The sequence below is a fragment of the Cherax quadricarinatus genome, chromosome 27 (genome assembly GCF_038502225.1).
Source record: "Cherax quadricarinatus isolate ZL_2023a chromosome 27, ASM3850222v1, whole genome shotgun sequence".
In the NCBI taxonomy this organism is placed as follows: domain Eukaryota; kingdom Metazoa; phylum Arthropoda; class Malacostraca; order Decapoda; family Parastacidae; genus Cherax; species Cherax quadricarinatus.
In genome coordinates, this window is record NC_091318.1 from 1,055,710 (window position 1) to 1,064,569 (window position 8,860).

Genomic DNA, 8,860 nt, shown 5'->3' on the forward strand with positions numbered 1-8,860 from the left:
GTATATTTCGCATGCTCTCGCGAATTCCTTGCATTGTTCAAATCTCTAGTAAGGCTGATGCATGCAGGGGATGAGATGAAAAGCTGTAAGCCTTCTCCCTGAAAGCTGGCTGCCTTGGATCAAACGTGTAGCGCATGCTACACGCCAAGGTATTGTCCAGTGTGGGTAGATTGGTAAAGCACTGCGTACCTTGTCCTAAGGTTCGTAGGTTCGAGTCTCCTTCAGCCAGAGATCAGTGTTTGTGTATATTTCGCATGCTCTCGCGAATTCCTTGCATTGTTCAAATCTCTAGTAAGGCTGATGCATGCAGGGGATGAGATGAAAAGCTGTAAGCCTTCTCCCTGAAAGCTGGCTGCCTTGGATCAAACGTGTAGCGCATGCTACACGCCAAGGTATTGTCCAGTGTGGGTAGATTGGTAAAGCACTGCGTACCTTGTCCTAAGGTTCGTAGGTTCGAGTCTCCTTCAGCCAGAGATCAGTGTTTGTGTATATTTCGCATGCTCTCGCGAATTCCTTGCATTGTTCAAATCTCTAGTAAGGCTGATGCATGCAGGGGATGAGATGAAAAGCTGTAAGCCTTCTCCCTGAAAGCTGGCTGCCTTGGATCAAACGTGTAGCGCATGCTACACGCCAAGGTATTGGTCCAGTGTGGGTAGATTGGTAAAGCACTGCGTACCTTGTCCTAAGGTTCGTAGGTTCGAGTCTCCTTCAGCCAGAGATCAGTGTTTGTGTATATTTCGCATGCTCTCGCGAATTCCTTGCATTGTTCAAATCTCTAGTAAGGCTGATGCATGCAGGGGATGAGATGAAAAGCTGTAAGCCTTCTCCCTGAAAGCTGGCTGCCTTGGATCAAACGTGTAGCGCATGCTACACGCCAAGGTATTGTCCAGTGTGGGTAGATTGGTAAAGCACTGCGTACCTTGTCCTAAGGTTCGTAGGTTCGAGTCTCCTTCAGCCAGAGATCAGTGTTTGTGTATATTTCGCATGCTCTCGCGAATTCCTTGCATTGTTCAAATCTCTAGTAAGGCTGATGCATGCAGGGGATGAGATGAAAAGCTGTAAGCCTTCTCCCTGAAAGCTGGCTGCCTTGGATCAAACGTGTAGCGCATGCTACACGCCAAGGTATTGTCCAGTGTGGGTAGATTGGTAAAGCACTGCGTACCTTGTCCTAAGGTTCGTAGGTTCGAGTCTCCTTCAGCCAGAGATCAGTGTTTGTGTATATTTCGCATGCTCTCGCGAATTCCTTGCATTGTTCAAATCTCTAGTAAGGCTGATGCATGCAGGGGATGAGATGAAAAGCTGTAAGCCTTCTCCCTGAAAGCTGGCTGCCTTGGATCAAACGTGTAGCGCATGCTACACGCCAAGGTATTGTCCAGTGTGGGTAGATTGGTAAAGCACTGCGTACCTTGTCCTAAGGTTCGTAGGTTCGAGTCTCCTTCAGCCAGAGATCAGTGTTTGTGTATATTTCGCATGCTCTCGCGAATTCCTTGCATTGTTCAAATCTCTAGTAAGGCTGATGCATGCAGGGGATGAGATGAAAAGCTGTAAGCCTTCTCCCTGAAAGCTGGCTGCCTTGGATCAAACGTGTAGCGCATGCTACACGCCAAGGTATTGTCCAGTGTGGGTAGATTGGTAAAGCACTGCGTACCTTGTCCTAAGGTTCGTAGGTTCGAGTCTCCTTCAGCCAGAGATCAGTGTTTGTGTATATTTCGCATGCTCTCGCGAATTCCTTGCATTGTTCAAATCTCTAGTAAGGCTGATGCATGCAGGGGATGAGATGAAAAGCTGTAAGCCTTCTCCCTGAAAGCTGGCTGCCTTGGATCAAACGTGTAGCGCATGCTACACGCCAAGGTATTGGTCCAGTGTGGGTAGATTGGTAAAGCACTGCGTACCTTGTCCTAAGGTTCGTAGGTTCGAGTCTCCTTCAGCCAGAGATCAGTGTTTGTGTATATTTCGCATGCTCTCGCGAATTCCTTGCATTGTTCAAATCTCTAGTAAGGCTGATGCATGCAGGGGATGAGATGAAAAGCTGTAAGCCTTCTCCCTGAAAGCTGGCTGCCTTGGATCAAACGTGTAGCGCATGCTACACGCCAAGGTATTGTCCAGTGTGGGTAGATTGGTAAAGCACTGCGTACCTTGTCCTAAGGTTCGTAGGTTCGAGTCTCCTTCAGCCAGAGATCAGTGTTTGTGTATATTTCGCATGCTCTCGCGAATTCCTTGCATTGTTCAAATCTCTAGTAAGGCTGATGCATGCAGGGGATGAGATGAAAAGCTGTAAGCCTTCTCCCTGAAAGCTGGCTGCCTTGGATCAAACGTGTAGCGCATGCTACACGCCAAGGTATTGTCCAGTGTGGGTAGATTGGTAAAGCACTGCGTACCTTGTCCTAAGGTTCGTAGGTTCGAGTCTCCTTCAGCCAGAGATCAGTGTTTGTGTATATTTCGCATGCTCTCGCGAATTCCTTGCATTGTTCAAATCTCTAGTAAGGCTGATGCATGCAGGGGATGAGATGAAAAGCTGTAAGCCTTCTCCCTGAAAGCTGGCTGCCTTGGATCAAACGTGTAGCGCATGCTACACGCCAAGGTATTGTCCAGTGTGGGTAGATTGGTAAAGCACTGCGTACCTTGTCCTAAGGTTCGTAGGTTCGAGTCTCCTTCAGCCAGAGATCAGTGTTTGTGTATATTTCGCATGCTCTCGCGAATTCCTTGCATTGTTCAAATCTCTAGTAAGGCTGATGCATGCAGGGGATGAGATGAAAAGCTGTAAGCCTTCTCCCTGAAAGCTGGCTGCCTTGGATCAAACGTGTAGCGCATGCTACACGCCAAGGTATTGTCCAGTGTGGGTAGATTGGTAAAGCACTGCGTACCTTGTCCTAAGGTTCGTAGGTTCGAGTCTCCTTCAGCCAGAGATCAGTGTTTGTGTATATTTCGCATGCTCTCGCGAATTCCTTGCATTGTTCAAATCTCTAGTAAGGCTGATGCATGCAGGGGATGAGATGAAAAGCTGTAAGCCTTCTCCCTGAAAGCTGGCTGCCTTGGATCAAACGTGTAGCGCATGCTACACGCCAAGGTATTGTCCAGTGTGGGTAGATTGGTAAAGCACTGCGTACCTTGTCCTAAGGTTCGTAGGTTCGAGTCTCCTTCAGCCAGAGATCAGTGTTTGTGTATATTTCGCATGCTCTCGCGAATTCCTTGCATTGTTCAAATCTCTAGTAAGGCTGATGCATGCAGGGGATGAGATGAAAAGCTGTAAGCCTTCTCCCTGAAAGCTGGCTGCCTTGGATCAAACGTGTAGCGCATGCTACACGCCAAGGTATTGTCCAGTGTGGGTAGATTGGTAAAGCACTGCGTACCTTGTCCTAAGGTTCGTAGGTTCGAGTCTCCTTCAGCCAGAGATCAGTGTTTGTGTATATTTCGCATGCTCTCGCGAATTCCTTGCATTGTTCAAATCTCTAGTAAGGCTGATGCATGCAGGGGATGAGATGAAAAGCTGTAAGCCTTCTCCCTGAAAGCTGGCTGCCTTGGATCAAACGTGTAGCGCATGCTACACGCCAAGGTATTGTCCAGTGTGGGTAGATTGGTAAAGCACTGCGTACCTTGTCCTAAGGTTCGTAGGTTCGAGTCTCCTTCAGCCAGAGATCAGTGTTTGTGTATATTTCGCATGCTCTCGCGAATTCCTTGCATTGTTCAAATCTCTAGTAAGGCTGATGCATGCAGGGGATGAGATGAAAAGCTGTAAGCCTTCTCCCTGAAAGCTGGCTGCCTTGGATCAAACGTGTAGCGCATGCTACACGCCAAGGTATTGTCCAGTGTGGGTAGATTGGTAAAGCACTGCGTACCTTGTCCTAAGGTTCGTAGGTTCGAGTCTCCTTCAGCCAGAGATCAGTGTTTGTGTATATTTCGCATGCTCTCGCGAATTCCTTGCATTGTTCAAATCTCTAGTAAGGCTGATGCATGCAGGGGATGAGATGAAAAGCTGTAAGCCTTCTCCCTGAAAGCTGGCTGCCTTGGATCAAACGTGTAGCGCATGCTACACGCCAAGGTATTGTCCAGTGTGGGTAGATTGGTAAAGCACTGCGTACCTTGTCCTAAGGTTCGTAGGTTCGAGTCTCCTTCAGCCAGAGATCAGTGTTTGTGTATATTTCGCATGCTCTCGCGAATTCCTTGCATTGTTCAAATCTCTAGTAAGGCTGATGCATGCAGGGGATGAGATGAAAAGCTGTAAGCCTTCTCCCTGAAAGCTGGCTGCCTTGGATCAAACGTGTAGCGCATGCTACACGCCAAGGTATTGTCCAGTGTGGGTAGATTGGTAAAGCACTGCGTACCTTGTCCTAAGGTTCGTAGGTTCGAGTCTCCTTCAGCCAGAGATCAGTGTTTGTGTATATTTCGCATGCTCTCGCGAATTCCTTGCATTGTTCAAATCTCTAGTAAGGCTGATGCATGCAGGGGATGAGATGAAAAGCTGTAAGCCTTCTCCCTGAAAGCTGGCTGCCTTGGATCAAACGTGTAGCGCATGCTACACGCCAAGGTATTGTCCAGTGTGGGTAGATTGGTAAAGCACTGCGTACCTTGTCCTAAGGTTCGTAGGTTCGAGTCTCCTTCAGCCAGAGATCAGTGTTTGTGTATATTTCGCATGCTCTCGCGAATTCCTTGCATTGTTCAAATCTCTAGTAAGGCTGATGCATGCAGGGGATGAGATGAAAAGCTGTAAGCCTTCTCCCTGAAAGCTGGCTGCCTTGGATCAAACGTGTAGCGCATGCTACACGCCAAGGTATTGTCCAGTGTGGGTAGATTGGTAAAGCACTGCGTACCTTGTCCTAAGGTTCGTAGGTTCGAGTCTCCTTCAGCCAGAGATCAGTGTTTGTGTATATTTCGCATGCTCTCGCGAATTCCTTGCATTGTTCAAATCTCTAGTAAGGCTGATGCATGCAGGGGATGAGATGAAAAGCTGTAAGCCTTCTCCCTGAAAGCTGGCTGCCTTGGATCAAACGTGTAGCGCATGCTACACGCCAAGGTATTGTCCAGTGTGGGTAGATTGGTAAAGCACTGCGTACCTTGTCCTAAGGTTCGTAGGTTCGAGTCTCCTTCAGCCAGAGATCAGTGTTTGTGTATATTTCGCATGCTCTCGCGAATTCCTTGCATTGTTCAAATCTCTAGTAAGGCTGATGCATGCAGGGGATGAGATGAAAAGCTGTAAGCCTTCTCCCTGAAAGCTGGCTGCCTTGGATCAAACGTGTAGCGCATGCTACACGCCAAGGTATTGTCCAGTGTGGGTAGATTGGTAAAGCACTGCGTACCTTGTCCTAAGGTTCGTAGGTTCGAGTCTCCTTCAGCCAGAGATCAGTGTTTGTGTATATTTCGCATGCTCTCGCGAATTCCTTGCATTGTTCAAATCTCTAGTAAGGCTGATGCATGCAGGGGATGAGATGAAAAGCTGTAAGCCTTCTCCCTGAAAGCTGGCTGCCTTGGATCAAACGTGTAGCGCATGCTACACGCCAAGGTATTGTCCAGTGTGGGTAGATTGGTAAAGCACTGCGTACCTTGTCCTAAGGTTCGTAGGTTCGAGTCTCCTTCAGCCAGAGATCAGTGTTTGTGTATATTTCGCATGCTCTCGCGAATTCCTTGCATTGTTCAAATCTCTAGTAAGGCTGATGCATGCAGGGGATGAGATGAAAAGCTGTAAGCCTTCTCCCTGAAAGCTGGCTGCCTTGGATCAAACGTGTAGCGCATGCTACACGCCAAGGTATTGTCCAGTGTGGGTAGATTGGTAAAGCACTGCGTACCTTGTCCTAAGGTTCGTAGGTTCGAGTCTCCTTCAGCCAGAGATCAGTGTTTGTGTATATTTCGCATGCTCTCGCGAATTCCTTGCATTGTTCAAATCTCTAGTAAGGCTGATGCATGCAGGGGATGAGATGAAAAGCTGTAAGCCTTCTCCCTGAAAGCTGGCTGCCTTGGATCAAACGTGTAGCGCATGCTACACGCCAAGGTATTGTCCAGTGTGGGTAGATTGGTAAAGCACTGCGTACCTTGTCCTAAGGTTCGTAGGTTCGAGTCTCCTTCAGCCAGAGATCAGTGTTTGTGTATATTTCGCATGCTCTCGCGAATTCCTTGCATTGTTCAAATCTCTAGTAAGGCTGATGCATGCAGGGGATGAGATGAAAAGCTGTAAGCCTTCTCCCTGAAAGCTGGCTGCCTTGGATCAAACGTGTAGCGCATGCTACACGCCAAGGTATTGTCCAGTGTGGGTAGATTGGTAAAGCACTGCGTACCTTGTCCTAAGGTTCGTAGGTTCGAGTCTCCTTCAGCCAGAGATCAGTGTTTGTGTATATTTCGCATGCTCTCGCGAATTCCTTGCATTGTTCAAATCTCTAGTAAGGCTGATGCATGCAGGGGATGAGATGAAAAGCTGTAAGCCTTCTCCCTGAAAGCTGGCTGCCTTGGATCAAACGTGTAGCGCATGCTACACGCCAAGGTATTGTCCAGTGTGGGTAGATTGGTAAAGCACTGCGTACCTTGTCCTAAGGTTCGTAGGTTCGAGTCTCCTTCAGCCAGAGATCAGTGTTTGTGTATATTTCGCATGCTCTCGCGAATTCCTTGCATTGTTCAAATCTCTAGTAAGGCTGATGCATGCAGGGGATGAGATGAAAAGCTGTAAGCCTTCTCCCTGAAAGCTGGCTGCCTTGGATCAAACGTGTAGCGCATGCTACACGCCAAGGTATTGTCCAGTGTGGGTAGATTGGTAAAGCACTGCGTACCTTGTCCTAAGGTTCGTAGGTTCGAGTCTCCTTCAGCCAGAGATCAGTGTTTGTGTATATTTCGCATGCTCTCGCGAATTCCTTGCATTGTTCAAATCTCTAGTAAGGCTGATGCATGCAGGGGATGAGATGAAAAGCTGTAAGCCTTCTCCCTGAAAGCTGGCTGCCTTGGATCAAACGTGTAGCGCATGCTACACGCCAAGGTATTGTCCAGTGTGGGTAGATTGGTAAAGCACTGCGTACCTTGTCCTAAGGTTCGTAGGTTCGAGTCTCCTTCAGCCAGAGATCAGTGTTTGTGTATATTTCGCATGCTCTCGCGAATTCCTTGCATTGTTCAAATCTCTAGTAAGGCTGATGCATGCAGGGGATGAGATGAAAAGCTGTAAGCCTTCTCCCTGAAAGCTGGCTGCCTTGGATCAAACGTGTAGCGCATGCTACACGCCAAGGTATTGTCCAGTGTGGGTAGATTGGTAAAGCACTGCGTACCTTGTCCTAAGGTTCGTAGGTTCGAGTCTCCTTCAGCCAGAGATCAGTGTTTGTGTATATTTCGCATGCTCTCGCGAATTCCTTGCATTGTTCAAATCTCTAGTAAGGCTGATGCATGCAGGGGATGAGATGAAAAGCTGTAAGCCTTCTCCCTGAAAGCTGGCTGCCTTGGATCAAACGTGTAGCGCATGCTACACGCCAAGGTATTGTCCAGTGTGGGTAGATTGGTAAAGCACTGCGTACCTTGTCCTAAGGTTCGTAGGTTCGAGTCTCCTTCAGCCAGAGATCAGTGTTTGTGTATATTTCGCATGCTCTCGCGAATTCCTTGCATTGTTCAAATCTCTAGTAAGGCTGATGCATGCAGGGGATGAGATGAAAAGCTGTAAGCCTTCTCCCTGAAAGCTGGCTGCCTTGGATCAAACGTGTAGCGCATGCTACACGCCAAGGTATTGTCCAGTGTGGGTAGATTGGTAAAGCACTGCGTACCTTGTCCTAAGGTTCGTAGGTTCGAGTCTCCTTCAGCCAGAGATCAGTGTTTGTGTATATTTCGCATGCTCTCGCGAATTCCTTGCATTGTTCAAATCTCTAGTAAGGCTGATGCATGCAGGGGATGAGATGAAAAGCTGTAAGCCTTCTCCCTGAAAGCTGGCTGCCTTGGATCAAACGTGTAGCGCATGCTACACGCCAAGGTATTGTCCAGTGTGGGTAGATTGGTAAAGCACTGCGTACCTTGTCCTAAGGTTCGTAGGTTCGAGTCTCCTTCAGCCAGAGATCAGTGTTTGTGTATATTTCGCATGCTCTCGCGAATTCCTTGCATTGTTCAAATCTCTAGTAAGGCTGATGCATGCAGGGGATGAGATGAAAAGCTGTAAGCCTTCTCCCTGAAAGCTGGCTGCCTTGGATCAAACGTGTAGCGCATGCTACACGCCAAGGTATTGTCCAGTGTGGGTAGATTGGTAAAGCACTGCGTACCTTGTCCTAAGGTTCGTAGGTTCGAGTCTCCTTCAGCCAGAGATCAGTGTTTGTGTATATTTCGCATGCTCTCGCGAATTCCTTGCATTGTTCAAATCTCTAGTAAGGCTGATGCATGCAGGGGATGAGATGAAAAGCTGTAAGCCTTCTCCCTGAAAGCTGGCTGCCTTGGATCAAACGTGTAGCGCATGCTACACGCCAAGGTATTGTCCAGTGTGGGTAGATTGGTAAAGCACTGCGTACCTTGTCCTAAGGTTCGTAGGTTCGAGTCTCCTTCAGCCAGAGATCAGTGTTTGTGTATATTTCGCATGCTCTCGCGAATTCCTTGCATTGTTCAAATCTCTAGTAAGGCTGATGCATGCAGGGGATGAGATGAAAAGCTGTAAGCCTTCTCCCTGAAAGCTGGCTGCCTTGGATCAAACGTGTAGCGCATGCTACACGCCAAGGTATTGTCCAGTGTGGGTAGATTGGTAAAGCACTGCGTACCTTGTCCTAAGGTTCGTAGGTTCGAGTCTCCTTCAGCCAGAGATCAGTGTTTGTGTATATTTCGCATGCTCTCGCGAATTCCTTGCATTGTTCAAATCTCTAGTAAGGCTGATGCATGCAGGGGATGAGATGAAAAGCTGTAAGCCTTCTCCCTGAAAGCTGGC